This window comes from Panthera onca, chromosome C1 (assembly GCF_046562875.1).
Source record: "Panthera onca isolate mPanOnc1 chromosome C1, mPanOnc1 haplotype 2, whole genome shotgun sequence".
NCBI classification, from domain to species: Eukaryota; Metazoa; Chordata; class Mammalia; order Carnivora; family Felidae; genus Panthera; species Panthera onca.
Genome location: NC_138346.1, coordinates 83,125,365 through 83,146,068, shown reverse-complemented (window position 1 = coordinate 83,146,068; position 20,704 = coordinate 83,125,365). Strand labels below are relative to the sequence as shown.

General features: G+C 38.9%; 1 long non-coding RNA gene across 3 annotated transcripts in view; it reads right to left on the bottom strand.

Annotated features, from left to right (window-relative positions):
* LOC132673643 (uncharacterized) overlaps positions 1 to 20,704 on the bottom strand; it is a 78,990-nt gene that overhangs the window by 41,723 nt on the left and 16,563 nt on the right. For all 3 annotated transcript variants that reach the window (XR_009608143.1, XR_009608144.1, XR_009608145.2), the window contains exons 2-3: positions 14,045 to 14,113; positions 6,977 to 7,212 (exon numbers count right to left, since the gene is read on the bottom strand). This is a non-coding gene — a long non-coding RNA (uncharacterized LOC132673643). The remainder of the gene's footprint in view (positions 1 to 6,976; positions 7,213 to 14,044; positions 14,114 to 20,704) is intronic.

Sequence of the window (20,704 nt, the reverse complement as noted above, 5' to 3'; positions counted from 1 at the left end):
ATTGGTAAAAACTTGCCTATAACATTTGTATAATTTCTGCTCTTCTGAAAGCTTCTTCCACTATGGTTTAAGAAAACAATGCATGTGAGTCTCATCTGAAGTTTACTGATATGGAAATGTTATAGCAATCAAATGTCCTACATTGGCTGATGTAAGATATGGTCACTTTGGGGAAGATATTTACTTTCCCACAACATTCTTCAATACATTTCAAAGACCCAGTCCTCTGGGGCTCAGTGCCAGCTATCCCAAAACAGCCAGCAGAGAGGCAGTGTTTTGGTTTTTATACCTGAATTACCCTACTCTCTACCCTCTGTCTTGCATTGGCCCTAGAGTCCAGCCCACAGTGTTTGCTCAGGCAGAGTCAAGAGGCAGGCATTATAAAGTTCCCTTGTTTGAATGGAGCTGAGATTCAGGGCCACCAGTGATTCTGTACAATCCCAACAGACTACAGCTGGGAGGACTGCATTATGGTAATCAGATTGAAACTAGAGGCCATCACTGGATCACTCCTCTGAATGGGAAGCTTGTTACAATACTGATTCTTAACCAGTTGTAACTGGGCTAGGGTCTGAGAATCTTCATCTCTAACAAGCCCTCAGGGGATTGCAATCCTCACTTGGAGTAGCAAGACCCTAAACCATATCAACACAGCTTCCCACCCAGTTTACCTGCCCTCCTTGTACCTGTACTTCATAGCAGATCACAGAATGTCATTAGACATTTGGAGGGCTATTTGAATAATATCTGTCACCCCCCAAAATGTAAAGTGTTGAGAACATATCACTCAAAATCTAGTCAGGAAAACAGAGACCACATCAGATAGTTTAACAAAAGGCATTTAATTTAGGAAACTAGTTGCAAAGTTGTGGAAAAACTGAGAGTGAAACATTCCGGGGTGAAGCAAGAGCAGGAAGCCCCTAATAGGGCTAGAAGGAAAATGAAAGGAAGGACTTGTACTTGATCCCAAGATCTGGGCTGTTTAGTGGGAGCAGGACTCATGACAGAATATGCCTTGTGGGAGGCAGGACACAGAAAACATGTAGCCACTTCCCAATGTGGAAGATGGGAGCCACAATGAGAAACACCATTGCTTCTCCTCTTATTCCTGCTCAACTATCTTTTTCTAGTACCTTCTATTGGCTGAATCTAGCAAGAAGCCACTTGATGTGGGAATCTGGAAAATACAGTTTGCAGGAAAAGATCAAGAAATTAATCTGTAAACAATTCATCAGTGAGGCATATCTACTTAACTTAAAGCATAGTGCCTAGCATACAGTAGACATTTTGTAAACATGTGTTGAAAGACTAAACAACTAAAGGAGAAGTAAAAGCCAGATACCCTTTGCACCCTACATGCGCGCACACACACACACACACACACACACACACACCCCTCACAGTGGCATACCTTGCACTTATTAAAACTTTGATACTAGCCATCTGTGGCCACTGGCCTGTTGGAATACCAAGCCTCTATATCATCCAAAGTTACCATCATGCCAGACTATAGCCAATGGGAGTGAAGAATTATCCAAGAGCAGTGAATATGGTAAGCAGCTTCCACCGTTGAGCAAAATTCTTTTCTAGTAGTCTGTGGCCCAAACTTGGGAGAGTAGGAGTAGGTGAGCATAAAACATTCTCAGAACAGTTTGGTTGCCACCCACAATAGGGAGGACAGTAATGGTGGCACAACAGCATCATCTGCAGCCAGCACAAGCCTCATAATGGAACAAGCAATCCACCGTTAAGGTAACCTCAGCTTCCCCCAAAGATTCGACTGTTGTTGAATGACACAGTTATGCCAGTCATTCTCTTATAGGACAAGCTGGACCACTATTGCTTGCTACCTGGCTCTCAAAGTCAACAGAGTGCAAAATCACTAATAATAATGGACCATTTACTGAGAACTAATGCCACACACTGAATTCAACACCTCTTCCTGCTTTATCTCATTTTGTCCTTGCCTTAACTCAATGAGGTTGGAACTATTCTCATTTCCATCTTCCAAGAGAGGACATTTACCAAGAGACAACTTAGAGACTTAAGTTTTCCTGCTCAAGATCATGTGGCAGATAAGTAACAGAGCTGGATTCAAACCCAGGAAATGTGACTCCAAAGCCACTTTTTATCTCTGATTCACAAGAAAGACTATCATCATTAGGGCAGGGATTTCCTCACATAGGCATGGGTATGTGGTTTCATTCTTCAGACCGCAGCACCGCACTGATTCCACAAAGTGGACCAATATTCCTCACATCTGCTTATGTGTGCCTTTCTTAGTGTGATATATATATATATATATATATATATATATATATATATATATATTGACTTAAGAAAGGACTTTAGATGTTCAGTAACTCTTGATGATCTAGGAAAGTTTTCTAGGAGATCTGAAGCAGAGACTAACATCAGTTCTTAGATGTCTAGTGGCATTCTGAAGTACAGCTACACAAAATAGAGCGGAGCTGGATCTTTTGAGAAGCCTCCTCTCTCCTGTGGTGATGGAAAATGACTATGACACAATGCCATCAACTCTGACCCACCTGACCAAAGTCCATGAAGCTCAGCAATTTTCTCTGGCAGTCTACTTAGCATCTGTCAGAGCCAAGCTTTACTGGGAAGGACGGGCATTCTAGAAAAACTGTCAAATAAGATTTACATTCCAGAAGTTGTACTGGACATTTCTCCTATGTCAGCTGCTTTTAAAAACTGTGTGGGCCCCCCTATAAAGTATCCTAAATCCTACTGGCACCCTGGGATCAAGGAGGGGGGGTTCTCCTTGGTACAGAAAACCCACTAAGCAATCACACTTAGCTTCCTCATCTTTCCTCCCTCAGGGGCTGCCAGTGGGGTCTTTAATAGAGTAAAGAAGGAGAATTAGGTGCTATCTTTCTCCTCGATGGAAAGCTTTAGCAAGGTCATTAACATTACCTTGAGAAATCTCCCATTTTTCGTTAAAACTGTGGCATTGAAATCTTTGATGAACCCCAAAAAAGTTTAAATCTATCAACTGCTACTTGTATTTTGAGCACTGGAAAAAAGATAGAAAGGACATGGTCCTGCCCTCAAGGAGCACACAAACTAGTTGGCTAGTGTATCAGATATACATTCCCACAAAAAATGCTGAATAACAAATAATCATGCAAAGTAAGCACTTAGTATTTACATATCTGGGGTTGTTAGGTAAATTTGCTGATCTTGGGTGGCTTTTCTCACATGTCTAGGGGTTGGTTGTCTATAGGCTGGTCAAGTATGGCCTTAGCTAGTTTGACAAGGGTGACTAGTGTTTCATTCCCCTTCTGGGACCAGCAGGCTATCTTGGGCATGTCCTTTTCATGGCAACAGTAGAGTGCAAAAGCACAGGCAAAATGCACAAGCACTTTTTAAATAGGATCTGCTAATATCTTATTAGCCAAGGCAAGTCACGTGTCCAAATCCAGATTGAAGGGTGGAAAATAGACTTTGCCTATTTAGTGAGAAGTACTCCAATGTCACGAGACAAGGGGCAAGGATACAGAAAAGGCTGAGATGTGGGTCCATGAATGGAATCAATCCATAGCAGACAGGTAAGAGAGAAATACAAAAGTGTATACATGACCAAGCTCCCTGGCATGGTTTACCCATGGCTAGCTCTGACCTATGGCTTCAATTTACTGTCTCCTTTCCCACCTATATCGCTTTCTTCATCTCACTAAGAGACTTGGTGTTCTCTCACATCCTGGCCTTGGTCTAATTTCTATCTGCCTGGAAGGCCATTTCTTCCCCCATCTCACCTGACATTTGCCCAGTCAACTCTACTCATTCTTCAGGCTTCAACTCACACTTCAATTCCTCTGCTAAGTCTTTTTTAAACTCTTGAACCTGAGTTGGGACCCATCTGTGTCCCCTCATCCCCCCTGTTCTCGCCCCTGTGGCACAAATAAGCTATATTACCATTTACTGTTTACTTGTTTCTTTCTTCCTCTAGACTGTATTTTCCAAGAGGGAGGGACTGTAGCCCCAGAGCCCAGCAGTAAAAGCAGTAAATGTGAGATGAATGAAACTGCTCAGAGTCTTGGCACCAGCCGGGAAGGAGAGAAAAAGGACAGCAAACAACACGATCAAGGAGGGAAGAGGAAATTTCCTCCTAAAACAGTTAAATAGGAAAGGTGTAGACTAGAGATGGCCTTGAAAGCTAAAAGGGACATGTAGGTTATGTGGATGGATTCAAATACCACTGAAAGTTTCTGAGAAAGAGTGTGTGGCAACGATTCATTTTCAGCATATACTTAAGAATAGCGCTATCCAACAAAAATAAAACATGAACCACTAATGTGGGCCCACTTAGGTAACTTTACATCTTCTGAAAGCCACACTTTAAAAAGTAGAGGTGAAATTTATTTTGCTAAAATATTTTACTTAATCCAGTGTATCCAATATACTATCATTTCTATGTGTAATTAACATAAAAAAAACTAATACATTATTTTACATTATTTTTTTTTATACTATGTCTTTGAACCCCGCTGTGTATTTTACATGTCAAGCACAGCTCCATTTGAATTAGCTACATTTCAAGGGCTCGACAGCCACAGTGGCTAGTGACTACTGTACTGAACAGTTCAGGTGGGGGCAAAGAAGTCATCCAGGAGTAATTTCAGGGCAGTGATAGCAATGAAAATGTTGACAATGTTGAGAATGGAGAGAAAGGCAAGTGTGTGACATTCTCCTGGCAGAATTAGCATGTCAGTTTGTCTGAAAGAGAGCCTTCGCACTGCTAACGTATATTTACACATTTGGCCTTCAGTCTGCATTGGAAAGGAGAATCAGTTCACATACAAGCTGTGATTTTGTTTATATTTCTGTTCTCAAAGATAGCTATTTGGTAGTGAAACCTACCACCTTTATCCAAGCCATGAAAATAGTGAAAATACTTTTGGAGGCTGATTTCCCTAGTGTGGAATGCAAGATTTGTGAAATTCAAGCATATCTGCTAGAATTCAAGCCCATTTTTATGTGATATGGGTCACAATCAATTCAATTCCACAATCATTGAATGAGTTCCCACTAATTGGAAGCTTGAGCTACTGAGCAATTATCCTTTGCAGAAGAGTAAACAAAAGCATAATTTATTAATTTGCTATTTATTCCCCCAGTTATATAATTAGCTAACTGTTGCAGACTTACATTGTGGTATGTCTGTATGATGTGAAGGTACATAGACATAGTTTATTCAATTTTATGTTAAGCCATACGTGGAGATGATCTATTCTCTGCCTTTTCAGCTATCATGTCTTCATTTTACAAATGAAAAAAATTTAAAAAGAATAAAGGACTTGCCTAAATACAGTCAATGGGAGATTTAATGAGAGTACCCTGAGGTTATTTCTAAGGCTATTTCTATGGCTGTATGTGTGTGCATGATAAACGAATAAAACATATTAATTTATTAAATAATTTCCTATCTTTGGAACTATTTTAAGCATATATGTTTCTAATAAAATGAATTGCAAGTAAGACCTCCAGTTCTTAAACAGAACAAAACTTGATTTGTCCCCAAACTGTGTCTTCATATTAGCAGAACTCTCTTATTCTTATGAGCATCTTTAACATATCTTTTTAAATGATCTGGATTGACTGTCTAGACTGTTTCAAGTTCCCTGGATAATTTCACAGCTCCCTCTTTGCTCTGACAATGTTCATATGACCTTGAGTTAAATTAGAGAGGTTTCTTTTCTTTTAAATGTTTCATATGCACTACATACATTACTTAATATTGGAGATTTTTGCTTTAAAAGTATAAGGGAAAAAATTTCCTGTTGAGTGATATTAAATACCACTTATCTGAGATTATCAGGTTACATGACTACACATTTTCCAGCCCTTTCTTTCTGAAAAAAAAATCCACTGTTATTGAAATGTAAAGAAATTAATGCATTTTTAATCAAATCAATATACATTTGCTATAACAAGAGAACAATCCATTTTGAGTTGAGCACTGTGTTTTTTAAAACTAATAGAATCATGGCAGGTCAAGAAACAAATATATTGGAACTTAACTAAATGTGTCTGTTTTGTTGCTAATACTAATATGATTTCATTAGGAGCATCTGATAAATCTCAAGGGTTTGGACATTCTCTTCTGCTTTTTCATATAACAATGTGGGCAATTAAGAATTCAACAATTAGTTTAAGAATTCAGAAATTACTTTCCCCCTGGATAAACTCACCTCATGAGAAGTGAGGACCTGCAAAGGTGAGACACTCTGGATCCAGTAGGGAGTCTCCAATTTTGACAGTAAGGAACTTATATTCTTATACCATGTCAGCCTCTGAAAGGTGGGGACGCACCCAGAAGCACCCCATAATTTTTTCACTAATCACATACAAAGCCACAGGATGTCAGAGACTCTTGAAGTATTCTCTAATCCAAGCCTTTCAGCTGCAGATTCGATGCAGAACATAAACCTAAACTCTCCCAGAGTTTACTCACATGTCCAGTTAGCGCCTCTCGAGGTAAACTCCCCATCAGCCTCTTCGAATTCTACTCTATTTTCTTTGTAACTAAAGGAATGTTTGTTAAGGTGCAATTAAGTGCAAAGAGTTCGCTCTTTAAGATTTAAGGCATTGCCCTTGGCTTTAGCTTTCAGAGATTTGGTGAGCAAATCTGTATTCACCCTGCTCAGACCCTTCGTGACTTTATAGACTTCAATCACATCCCCGCCAGCCTTCATCTTTCATATTATTCCATCCAAACTAAAGACATCTGAAGATTTGAAACATTTGGAAGCATTCCCTTTCATTTCCAGCCAAGATAAAAATAGAGGCTTCCATTGTGCTCTCAAGGAAAAAAAAAAGTCTATGTTTTCGGTACTTGGGGCTGTCTCAAAAAAATGAGATCTCACAGACTATATCTCTAGAGAAGGCACATGAACAGGAGACACTTAGGCCCACGAGAGACCCAAATCTAAATACCTACATCCACTCTCACCTTTAAAAGACTCCTCTTGCTTACACAACCATTCCGGAGTGGGGATGCTGACCCATTTCTTTCTTTTGTATGTATTAAGGGAAAGTTGCCAGAGGAGGAAAGTGTACTGTCCCAAAATATTTCTTCCACAAATTATTTCTTCTTTATCTTTATCTTCCACACAGCTATTGCTGATTTCTTTGATTTAATAAATTGTATGTGTTTTTTCAAGGTAAGAATATTTCTCCTAGCATGAGCTGTAAAACACAAATGTCTCTGAGTTAATTTACCAGTTATCTACACGTAGACTGTGAATTGCTTTAATCAGATTGCTTTCCTTACTGATACTCATGTAAGATGAACGCTAAAAGAATTGTGAGTTTTTGACCAGAAGAATAAAAACAGAAGCACAGGGCACTAACAAGAAAGTTAGGTTTGAACTGTCAGATCAATAAGGAGCATTGGACCACCAGCAGATAATGTAAGGTCCTGATCCTTGGGTAGGAGAAGAGAAGAGGGAGGAAACACAAGCCAAAGAGACAGAAGAAAGTAGGAAAGAAGCCAATACACCCAGATTGTAGGTATTTTCAACAGAACATTTGTTGAAAGTTTAATTCTTACAATTGTCTTGCAAATTACAGGTTATTATGCCAATGTACAGATATGAAAACTGAGGCTCAGAGAATCTAATGAAGTTTCAAAGGCTACATATATCACTTATTGAATATTATATACTAAATATGTAAATTTTCTCAGAGAATCCTCAAAATAATTCTAGGAAGTAGGTACTATTGTATGCATTTTAAAGTTGAGAAAACAGGGGCACCTGGGTGGCTCAGTCGGTTAAGCTTCCGACTTCAGCTCAGGTCATGATCTCACGGTTTGTGGGCTTGAGCCCCATGTCTGGCTCTCTGCTGACAGCTCAGAGCCTGGAGCCTCCTTCGGATTCTGTGTGTGTGTCTCTCTCTCTGCCCCTGCCCCACTCATGCTGTCTCTATTTCTCATAAATAAATAAACTTTTAAAAAATAAATAAATACACTTGAGATAACAAAGAGAAAATTTAAGTTTCCAGGGATCCAGAACTAGTAAAGGACAGAGCTGGGGTTAGAACCCAGGTTTTTCTGACTCCACGGCCAAGGCTCCAAACCACTAAGCAGCACTATCCTTCTACCTCAAAGTCAAAACTGTTCTGCTACACCACAGCAATCCAGCACCTTGCTGGCGATAGAGTTTGCTGCTTGGGGTATTCAGTCAAAGATTTTTTAGCAGGCTTTTTTATAACCCCATCTCCCTTTTTTTGTTGTTGTTCATTAAGATTACCCAGTAAATTCTCATACTATCCTCAGTTATGCAAGTTTGCTCACAAAAGCCTTTCCAAGAAACCGGGTGTCCATGGTATTGGTTCCAGACATTCTAATGACTACTTATGTGTCTTAGCATCAACCACAGGGACCAGTAGGCACAAAGTCACATCAATGAAATGAGAGGATTAGAGCCCTCTTAGCACCAAAATTCCATAATCTTTTTGCAGTCTTCTGTCGACTTGGCGAATTGCAAATCTTCTCCTAAGTATTAAAATTTTGTGTATATTTAGCACAAACTGGAGAAGGTAGAGAACCGTTGCAGATTTGTTGTTAAAGCTCCATTGTTGTCCCTACTGCACACAATGTAATGTTGGAGATAATGTATCTGCGGCTTCCTTGTGTGGATACTCCACAATATTAGCTTTGAGGGTTTGTGTTTGTTTAATTCCATTTGCAAACTGGATTCCACAGTGTCACCAAGAGTAAAGCATCTTGCCATTCAGCATCTATGGAGTAGAGAATATATGCCACAAACTTCAGGAATAAACATGAATGTTGACATATAAATTGTGTTCTGTGAGAACTCACAGTATAGAGGAGGGACCAGACAATTATCATAGCTAGCTAACTTTTAATGAGCATCTGATATATGCCAAGCAGTGCTCTGAGCACTTTACATGGATTGTCTCATTTAATCCTCATGTGTGGAGTATGAGGTAAATACTAGTGATATCCTCATTTGACAGATGAAGAAACCGAGTCTAAAGGAGTTAATTAACTTTTTAAAAATCACAGAGATAGTAAATGCTGGAGTTTGGATTATACTTCAGGCTTTAGGTTTTAGCTTATACACTGACCCTTCCTGCTGTACTACTGTCTTATAGTACTTTAGTAAAATTTATGACAAAGGTATCCATGGGAAGCTGTAGGAGCAGAGATAAGGAACATATGACCTAGTCGGGCTTCAGAAATTTCTGGAAAAGTATGTCTTGAGTTTGAGGTTATTGATTTTTTCTTTGGAGAGGATCTTTTCCTTAGTATTGATTATCAAATAAATTTGAATTAAATACCATTTATTTTTTATACCATTATTATTACAATTGAGACAATTTTTATTTCATTCAAAAAAAGGGATTGGAGGAAACCATCCAGTTGGAAATTATTTATTCAAGTTATTTGTTTGAATTCAACCCAAACTTTAAAATTATTTGAACAAGTTATCAAGAGAATAAATTCTGAATAAATTCAGAGCTATAGAACAAAGAATAAACTGAATGACTTCACATGTAGTATTTTAAAAACCAGCAAAATGTGTCTTTTTAGAGTTCTCTTAATTGTGCTTCAATTAAAAAATGTTAATAATGTGATTTTTGCTTTACTAGTGGGGGAAAAAAGGAACAAGGGAGGTGGTAAATGCTTTCTGACAACACCAACCTGAAACTCTGGCAAAACTGAAGTTTACTTTGGACGTCCTAGGCCAGCCTTATCTGATCAATTTCTGTTATTTTCCTTAAGCATGGCTCTCAATTCCAACTCCATTTTCTTCTATTATGTGATGTTGTTCAAATCAAAATCAAAGATGAAGTTCAGACTAGAGAGTAAAAATGGACTTGTCCATGGGACACATTTGTTGGGGTCAGAAGGGCAAAGGAGTGAAAGCCAGAATGTTGCTGCCTGTAATCATCCCCTCTGATACTACAAAGAACAGACATTCAGTATCCTCTGAGAGATGATGAAACCTCTGGAGAGCATTCTCACTACAGGAAGGTGGCAAGGAAGCCAAAATAAACAACACAACTTTTAGGCTCAAGCCCACACATGCTTATGACAAAAGGTATTGACAAACTCATCTTCTCTACCATCACCTCCTACCCTCCACCATACCCTAAGGCAGAGCTGTGAGCCATGCTTGACTTTGAAAACAATTCTTAGGTCATTAGGCACCATCTATAAAGTCCAGGCACTAGCTAACTGGAGGCGTAATGGTACCAAGTATCAGTGGGTAAGAGTCATAAGACTTATTCTCTTCACTTGCCTTCTTCTACTCAAACTGTGGCCCATCTACATTTCCACAAATCCCTAAGGGCAGATTTTACTTACTCACCTTTTACCTACCAACCTGCCAGGCAGTCGCTTACGTTTAAAGATGACTCCCTAAGGATAGTTAACTGGGAATGCTCTGTGTCTTGAAATGTCTCTAATTGCTTCCCCATTTTTGTCTAGTTTTTTGTGTGTTCCAAAATGCCCTTAGGGTCTTTTACTGAGCAAATCTTTTTATATTAGCCTTCTAATCATTTCACGATTTTTTTAAAAATTTATTTTACTCTAGTCCAGCCAAAAATCAGAGTACTTAAATAAAACCATCCCTTGGTGTCACTTTCAATTCCAAGATTTCATGATCCCATAAGAATTTTTACTAGAAGTATTGGGGCCAACAAAGAAAAGCAACCATAAAAGTGAAACAGGATTGTTTTAGGTTCAACACAAAGAAGGAATTCTTAAAGATATGAATAAATTAAAAGTAGGACTTTGTATGGGAGCCTGGGTGGCTCAGTTGGTTTAGCAGCCGACTTTGGCTCAGGTCTTGATCTCACAGCTCATGGGTTTGAGCCCCATTTCGGTTTCTGTGCTGACAGCTCAGAGATGGAGCCTGCTTCAGAATCTGTATCTCCCTCTCTGCCCGTCCCTCACCCACACTCTGTCTCTAAAATATAAATAAATAAATAAATAAATAAATAAATGTAGAACTTTGTATAATACCTTTCTATGGTGGACCTTGAGAATAAACTATCTTTGAGGATAGATTAGACTTGATTATTTCTTGAGCTCCTTCCTATCCAAAGACAATTGTATTTATACCTTAAATCAGTGTTTCTTAAAATGAGCTCAGGGACCATAACCTCAGAATTAGGATGTTCATAAATATTCAGATTTCTAGGCTTCACCCCAGAATGCACATTTTTAGCAAACCTCCTAGCTAATATTTATGCATCATAAAATTTAAGAACCACTATAGAATTAAGAAGAGACTTCCAAATAGTATTTCTGAATGTTTCTAAAGAGGTGCAAATTAGGTATTAAGGTAGAAATCTTTGCTCTGAAGATTGGCCCCTTCTGTAAATACCAAATCACAATGCTAGAGATCTCTGAAAAAGGAAAGCAGTCTAATAAAAATCCCTTAATCTTTTCGTCTGCTAAAGTATTTTCAAAGATTTTTTTTTTCAAACTCATTATGGAATGTTTAAAGTCTAAAGAGTTCAGAGTTTGTTCTGATCCAACCCATTCATTTTACAGAAAAGGAAAGTGAGAATGGAAAGATTACAGCTTACCCATGGTCAGTCAGCTAGGAAGGCCAATGGAAGGCTTACAATTCAATTGTTGGTCCTTGTTCCAGTACTCACCTCAAGGTGAATTTCTGCCTACATGGACTATTTCTACAATATGTTTTCAACAACGTTCTTTGATTTATTTTGTTTTAATGACAGAGATTTCTTTTTAAACTCAAAGATGAGCAAGTCACAAAATATAACACTTACCACTCAGTATTACAACTCAAATTTTACTAAAATTTTACCAAGATCATTCTTTAGTACTCAAAGTACTAAAGAGTTGTGGTAGCTACACCTATATTTTAGATAAATTGATCTACTGATCGATTAAAAGACATACAGATGAGACCCATATATGTATGGTAGCTAGGGAAATTCACAGAGACATTTCTAGCAGATCTATTAAATATTCTAGAAAAGGATTGCCTGTCATTCTGCTCATATAAGTATATCTAACATTCATACATTCATTCAATTTACCAATATTTGTCGAGTGCCAACCATGTGCCAGATATTATGCCATTCTATTGTAGTTGCATCTTTTGTGGAAATCAGGTTCTAGGATTAGCACTAGAAGCAAAACTCACAGAATCAAAATTACCATTGGGAAAAAATCTATTAGGAAGGTTTATAACCCCTTCTCCCAGTTCCTTCTCTGACCGAGCACCAGGTGAAGTTCTTAGCTTGCTTTTAGTGACATGTTGTTGTTAAAATTAAGTCTCCTTAAACATTTGAATCATTGTGCATAGAAGTACTCAGTGTAAGAAGCACATAAGGACTGAGACCAACTCAGGAAACAACTTAGGTTCACATCTATCTCTTGCTCATTTATTGGATGAAAAGGCAAGCAGAATCATCCACTCCATTTAAATTATTTTTTTCTTCTCTTTTTTCCACCAAGTGGATAGAGTTGAATTCAAGTGATTTAAATCCAAGTATGTTGGGACCTCTTGCCATTTGTCATAACCTGTTGTCATTTTGCATCATACTGTTCAATCTACATGCTATTCTCTTAAATTGGCTCATCTACACCCACTGGAAGGAAAAATGTAAGAGACTTTCTGTCAAGAGGGGGAGCCTCAGTTTTAACCTCTCTATTGCTAATATCTTCAGGCTGCTATTCAAGTACGTATTCAGTGTTTTACTATCTTCTTGGCCTTGACCTCCTGGCCTCAAGCTGGCAGCTCAAACAGCTTCTATACCCTGGAATAAAGAGTTGGTTCCCTGGCCTGGAAACTGCTGACGCTTTTCCATAGTGCTCCCTAAGCTATTAGGTCAATGGTGGATCCTAACTTCCTTTGATTTGCATAGTATTCACTTCCTACTGCGGCCCCATTCTCCACATGAGCCCCAAATCCTGGAACAACTCCAAATAACATATTTAGATCAGTAATAAAGTTTGGTTACACTTCTATAGTTTATCCTATCAAATTGCCTAAGCTCTGAGGAGGGAGGGAGAAATTGTTTCCAGAAACCATCAATTCACAGCCCATTTATCAACCCTATAGAACAAAGGGTACCATGTGGCACTGAATTATGGGGATTCTTGTCCATTAAAAATAGGATTGACAGCAACAGCTTATTTCACAGAATCCTCTAACTGGAGGTCATTAAATCCAATGACTTCTTGATTGGCTCTGAATTAAGAACCAAAAGATGAAAGACTCCACATTTCCCATCTCTAATCTTATGAGCCACTCAACCTAAATCCTGGGCTTTATTGTCAAGCATCATACTACGTGGAGTAGCATAACAAGCCCCTAACCAGATCAAGCTCACTCAAGCTACAGTATAACAGCATCAGGATTAGTAACTTCCAGGCTAGTGACCACAAGCCATGAAGAGCTAACATTTCCCTAGCTTTGGAAAAATCTGAAGATATCCTGCCACCAAGAGAAATAGTAATGGCACAGCTGGCAAGCACTGAAACTTGGGACTCAGTCGTATTTTATTTTGCTTTCATTCCCCAGTTCTCATTATATTTCCAGCCCCCATCCTCTTCAATAAACATATCTTAATGAAAGTCTTTAAGAAAAAAAAAGTGACTAGAAAACATGTAAAGAAATATTCTTTAATACATGAGTGGTAATTAAAATGTGAGCATGCCCTGAGGGCAGAAAATGGATACCTCTGTTAGGAATTTCAAAGCTAATAAATACAGCAATATAAATACACCATTAAATTGCATTGTAACCAACAAACAGACATATGAATTATTGAGCCGTACATAAACTTTAGGACCTGACTGCAGAAAAGGCCAAGAGCAACCAAAAAAGTTCCAAATTAATTGAGCAAGTAATAGGTTACAGGAGGGTAAAAGGTTTAAAATGGAACAGCTGAAGCCCTGAAGTACATTCTCAAGAGAAGAACACCACGTGGAGAGAGATACAGAGAGAGAGAGAGCAGAAGAGAAGCAACATGGAAGAGTTCAGAGGTTATTCTGCTAAATGCATACCTTGTGGCTTAGATCTCAGCACTGACGCCAGTTTGATTCTGAAGATAGAATATGTTTCTAGAAGCACAGCTGTGGAAACAAAATGAGATTCTATTTTAAATATAATATAGAGCACTGTCTGTGTACCTTTATTAAAAGTCTACTGCAAGCTTCTACTTCTGACCCTGATGGAGTATCAGGGACCAGATTTACCCTCTCACCTTAAGTAACTTTACAAAACAGACCAAACATATGAAGCACTAGTTTCCAGACATTGGACAATAGGAAGCACAGGTCAGTGATGCCAGAGTGAAAGAGTACAAACCAGGTGAGTTTTACCTCGACTGCTCCCTTTTACTGCCTTGAGAGAGTATCTAGGCTATAATGGAGACAGGAAACCCAAACAGAGCCTGGCTTTCTCCCTGAGTTGAGAAGATAGAGCTGACTAAGAAGGGAGGCCAAGTAGGTAGAATTCACAGCACGCCGTACCAGAGAGGGGAATCTCGTGTTCGAAAGATATACAGAGGGTTTCTCTGAGTACTCACCTGACAGCTGACCAAGACATGTATGTGTGAGGAAATTACTGAGGACAGGTAAAGACGGCTGAAAAGAAGCAATCCACAGAGTTCACACACATCTGAAAATAGTTCCATTTCTCCCCTGCCCCCACCACAGTAGAAAACATAACACACAGAGCATCAGGTGGAGGACTCAGAAGGCTATCGACTCAGTAGTGAGAAAAAATTATTCCTAGACGGAAGGTTACTCCACTTAGCAAATTTTTAAAACAGGCCTACCAGATCAAACTGTTTCCAAGTGACTTAAATGTGTCCAGAACAAAGTTCAAGCATATTTAAAAGAATGCAAAATATATTCAGCACCCAACAAGATAAAATTCACAGTAACTGGCATCCAATGAAAAATCACCAAGCATGCAAAGAAGCATAATGAGGAGAAAAACAATGACTAGAAACAGATTCAGAAATGACACAAATGATGGAACAAGTGGGCAAAAATATTAAAACAAATACCACAACTATATTCCATTTATCCAAGGTAGAGCAGTGTCTCTCAGCTTTGGTGCTCCTGCCATTTGGAGCCAGATAATTCTTCATTGAGGGAGCTGTCCTGTGTACTATAGGATGTTTAGCAGCAGCCTGACCTCTACCCACCAGATTCCAGTAGCGTTCCCCATGCTCCCCTGTGACAAGCAAAATATCTTCAGACATTTTCATCTGTCGAGGGCAAAATTACTTCTGGTTGAGCACCACTAAGGTAGAGGAAACCATGAGCAAGTCAAGGAGACTTGCTCCAAAAAAATTAAAATTTCTATAGATGAAAAATGCAATCAGATGAAAAATACACTGAGTGAAATAAACAGCAGATTAGACGCCACAGGAATAAAATGAATAAACCTGGATCTAAAATGACAGAAACTCTCCAAAATGAAACACAGAGAGAGTCAACCCTGTTGTAGAGTTGTTTCTCATAGTACATGTTCTATGAATGGTGTTAGCACATCAGCTACAGGGCTGTTGTAGCAAACCAGTCTAATGAAAAAGGATGGTAGGATGAAAACAACGGTGGCGATGGTAGGAAATCAGTTCCACAACTGCTACTTCTAATAGTGTAGCAGTATAAGGACTAGCTAACATTGAGTTTTCTGTACCACTTTGCTAAGTACTTTGTATGCACTCTTTCATTTAATATTCACAGCAATCCTGAGAGTTAGAAATCACCATTCCTGTTTACAGATAAGGAAGCTGAATTTCAAACACTTTCAATAAATAGCAAAGATCACAGGATCATAGGATCACACAGCTACCAACCGTAAAGGAGGAATTGCAACCTACATCTACTCTACTCTAGAGAATGCTTTTCTAACCACTGGGCTTCCTGATACAGAATGACTGGTTGAAAGCAAGATATTTGAGAGAGAATTCAAAGAAGAATCAAAGTGGAATTTGATGACTGACTTGGATGTAGAAGAAAGAAAATACAGCAAATGGAAAGTATATTTTCCAAGAAAAAGCAGAAGGGTCAAAAATATAAATAAAGCTGTATACATGCACAGCCCACAGAACTTTAGGGCTGGAGGGAATATGAAAGATAATCTCTTCCAGACGCAGATGCACATGCTCACACACATACACACACACACACACACACACACACACACACACACACACTTTTAAACAGCAAAATAAATACAGATCTAGAGACTTTGCTTTCCTTTTCTACATTTGTTGAGTGTTTTAGTTTTTTAAATGTTTTTATTTATTTTTGAGAAGGAAAGAGACAGAGTGTGAGCAGGAGAGGGTCAGACAGAGAGGGAGACACAGAATCTGACACAGGCTCCAGGCTCTGGGTTGTCAGCACAGAGCCCGACATGGGTCTCAAGCCCACGAACTGGGAGATCATGACCTGAGCCAAAGTCAGATGCTTAACTGACGGAGCCACCCAGGCGCCCTTGAGTGTTTTAAATGACTTGTTTAGTTGCCCCAGCTAGTTAAAGGCTATGCCAAGACTTAAGCTCTAATTGTGCTCTTTCTACTCCAACGCCCTGTTTCTCCTGTATAAATATGTAAACGTGCCTACCCCATGCCTAACACATGGCAGATTCCTAATAAATATTAGATGTTTTATTGACAACCAATTAAGCCATTCAAATGACTTGTGCATATAGACACAGCATTACTGCATGGGGGCAGATCCATTCTGAAACTGCCTCAGCTTATTCTTCACAGAATAATCTTATTTACTATCAAATGGTATAGCCAAGTCACAGGGACTGGAGAAAGAACAGATGTTTTAAGGATTATTTCCCCTCACATAGTGTGTTCTTGAAACCCTCTCATGTTAAAGCACCTAACACCAGAGCAGAACGGGAATAGAATAATCATCTTCACATAGACAGCATTACCCATGTTTACAATCCTTCACACAAGAAGGATCAGCTGATGAAGGCAGTCAGTCTGAATGTACAATTATAGGAGCATGACGAAAACCAGGTGAACCATTCACCACAGGGTCTGAATCATTCAGACCCTGTATCAGCCCCCAAACCAAAACGGTGGCCTTAATCCCTTTATCCCCACATTCTGCTCACACAATCGGTATGCCCAGTTAGAGTTGGTTTTCTCTGCATGAGACTGCTGTCCTGAGCAACATGTGACATGATTTGCCTTCAAAGAACCTCTCCATCGCCCTTGGCACCAACATTTCCTAATGTTTATGTTTTTGAGACGAGAGTGTTGGTGATAAAGCTCTCGGTCACACGGAGGTGCCTTTTTGCTCTGGCAGTTCACAAGATATTCAGTTTTATTTAATGGCTTAACTGCTTCATAATTGCTCATATTCAGCTGCTCCTAAGCCTGAATGATCTCAGCTTTTAATATGCCTTGTCTAATTTTTAGCCACATCAATCTATACAAATAGCTCATCACTACTCTGAAATGCTAATGCTTGTCACATATTTCAATCGCCTCTATAAGACCTTGTTCCTGTGTTCATAAATCTTGTTAACATTTCAGGACCTTTATTTTCTTGTCCAATGATTCAAAGATACATATAAATAGGTATAGATATAGATATAGATATAGATAGATATAGATATAGATATAGATATAGATGTATAAGACCTCATCTTTTCCAAGGATTCAATATTTTTAAAATATGAAATAAAAAAAGATAAGTGACTTCTTTTTTACTAAATCTACTTAACACTATTTATAATTATTTGTAGCATTTTACACCTTCTGCCTTGTTTTCATGGTTATTCACATATTTTTCTTACCTCCTCTTCTTGTTTATAAACACTATGGGATAAACCAAGGAGACAAAAAAACAACTGGGGGAAGAGGGGTAAGAGGGGCCAGAGGCCACTTTTCAAGATGTTATCTGAGAGCTGAAAAGTGGGAATGGAAAGTCACAACGAGGACTGGTTCAGTTCTCTTACTTTCTGTAGGAGAACAGCATGCAAATCAACAGTCACGATGTGACAGTGACCTATTTCATCAGAATGTTAATTTCTCCAGTAAGGTAAGTAATTACATCATCAGAAAGGGGTAGGGCAATAGCAAGAAAAAGTTTCCAAGTCAGCTTGAAGTGTAAAGATGCAACTGTAACATGCCCCATAACAGGGTAAATGACATCGACTGGAGATCCACAAAGGTCCTCTAAGTTACTGATACTGTCTTTCTAGATTATCTGTTAAGTATATGCTGATATATTAGTCTGTCTAATTACATCCTCCAAGGTAGAGACTATTTTTTTAAAAGCAGCCTCTCTATCTTTATGTACTGTTTACGGTATATCACCCCCACTAAAACATAAGCTCTGAGAATCCTGAAACTCTGTTGGTTTTTTTCACAACAGCATACCCAGCTGTGGAATAAGGCACATAGTAGGCACTCAATGTGCTAAAGAAATGAGTGATACTAACCTGGTATCAATGTGAACTTAAATTGGTTGCTAATAAGACTGTACGGCCCTTGGGCCCAGAAGGGAGCTTTCACAGCTAAATAAAATAGTGTCTATTTTTAAAACCAATCAAGTGCCCCTACGATAAAAGACTCTTACAATGGTCCTATATTCTTTAGGCTGCAAATGCTAGACGTGGCAGATCTGAGCAGCAGCCCATCCCTGCCCCTCTTCCAACTCCATGCACCCCAGACACCCAGGCTCAGGAAGAAAGCAAAAAACAGTGGCCCAAGGAATGTGCTTACTGGAGTTGATGCTCTTCCAGAGGACTTTCAAAGCACCACTACTGCTCGTAGGAAGGGTGACCATCTGGTACTATCTCCCAGCTCTCCTCTTCCTTGCGCTCTTTTCTGAGCTGAGAATGTACAGGGTTTCTCTCTCTTTTCAGTAACTTAATAGCATACAGTACCACAGATTGAACGTTCAGTGTTTGTTTCAATTCCTACATGTAAATATCCATTTTCCTTAAACCCAGTGTCATTACCTTCGAGGGCATAATCATCCACAGGACTGTTTCAGTTGTATCTACCAGAATTCATTATTACCCAAGCACCGTAAAATCATTCACAGATCGTGGTCTTCCCTGAGAGCAGAAAAATAAGGTACTTGACATAATTCTTAACTACATTGACTGGACCTTCCACAAATGTTCCAATAAAAGAATTGTTCTTTCTCCCTCGTCAAGTACTTATTACCCTTAATAGCACCTGTTATGACTGAGGCCTTTAGCAAAAAGAATGTTAGCTTAAAATTGTATGTTGTTAGTTATAATTTGCCTGCTGGGAAAAATGTTGCGTAAGTAATAAATACATTTTATTAATAGAAAACTAGGTCAGAATAAAAAAGTCCACTCTCCAACTACCTTTCTTCTCTTTCCCCTAATTTGTGCTACTTTCCAAAAGCTGCAGGTGCTCCCGGGAATGACTATAACAGCTGGAGCAGGGTTCTCCTTACAAAAGCAGCCATAGGGAAACTACTTGCATCAAATTGGTCTCCTGTGTTCTGGCCTCCCTTTCTGCAACAATTTACCTCCATTTAGTTTCTCCTCCCTTTCATTAATGTCACATGGCATCATGATCTGATAAACCCATTCACAGTAAAACATCAGAGGACTAACATGTCACTTTGCTCAGGGGTATTTGTGTTTCAAAGAAGGTGTGGGAGGTAAAAAAGCAATATTTAAACCAAAGTAATTAATTTCTAATGGAATTTCAAGTCTTTTTCATCTACCAGTAAGATCCAACTACCCACAGATCTCAGAGGCATTCATTTTTTTATTCATTTATCCATTCAGTCACCAGATGTTTATTGAGAGCTTACTATGTACCAGTCACTGAGCAAAGTACTAAAAATGTAATAATATGGCAGACCTAGTCCCTGACCTCACAGAACTTATACACAATTCTCTCAATCTTGTTTCACATAAGAACACTGAAGCCTGATTCAACATTGTAGCCAAAACACTTCAAATACCTTTTACTTCTTTCGAGGCCCCCAAACTCCCAGAAATTTCTATCCCGATTTTAACTAAAAAGCATTTCCTAGTTCTGATATCTGTCAAGTCTTTAATTTATCCTCAACCTCTACGACTAAAAAGTTGATCTGCCAGAAGTGTTCCAAAACTTTTCTCTAAAGCACTTCAGGGTCAGTTTCAAATTTACAAACTGGAGAGACCCCTTGAATAGTTTCTCTGTAAAATGATCCTCGAGGTAAAAGTAGCAGCTTTCTTCAAAAAGGAAAGTCATTCGGTACATTAGGAAGTGTGACATCACACCTTCCAGCAGCAGCCCATCACAGAAATAAGAGGCCAACTGACCCAAAGAGAACCTGAGTGATAGCAAACAGCCTGGAAAAGGCAATCAGTATCCATAAGAATAATCACTTTAGATGTTTCCACCCGGCCACCATTCTGTCAGAGTCTGTGCCTTGTCCCTGGATACACCCCTTTTAATCATTTCTCTTTAATTGTCAGATAGATTTTTTCTGGTTTTGCTCATATCATTAAATATTTTTCTATTTTGTTTCAGCCTCATCAGTTTCAACATGGATAGTGCGTCTTGATCCCATCCTGCAGAAGCTAGGGGGAAAAGGACAATTTTGCCACTGAAACCTAAAGTTTGACATCTAAATATGATGGGATTTATCAAAGAAGCCAGTGACAGGCAGGAGACATATTTCCAGATGACCTAAGGGTATCAG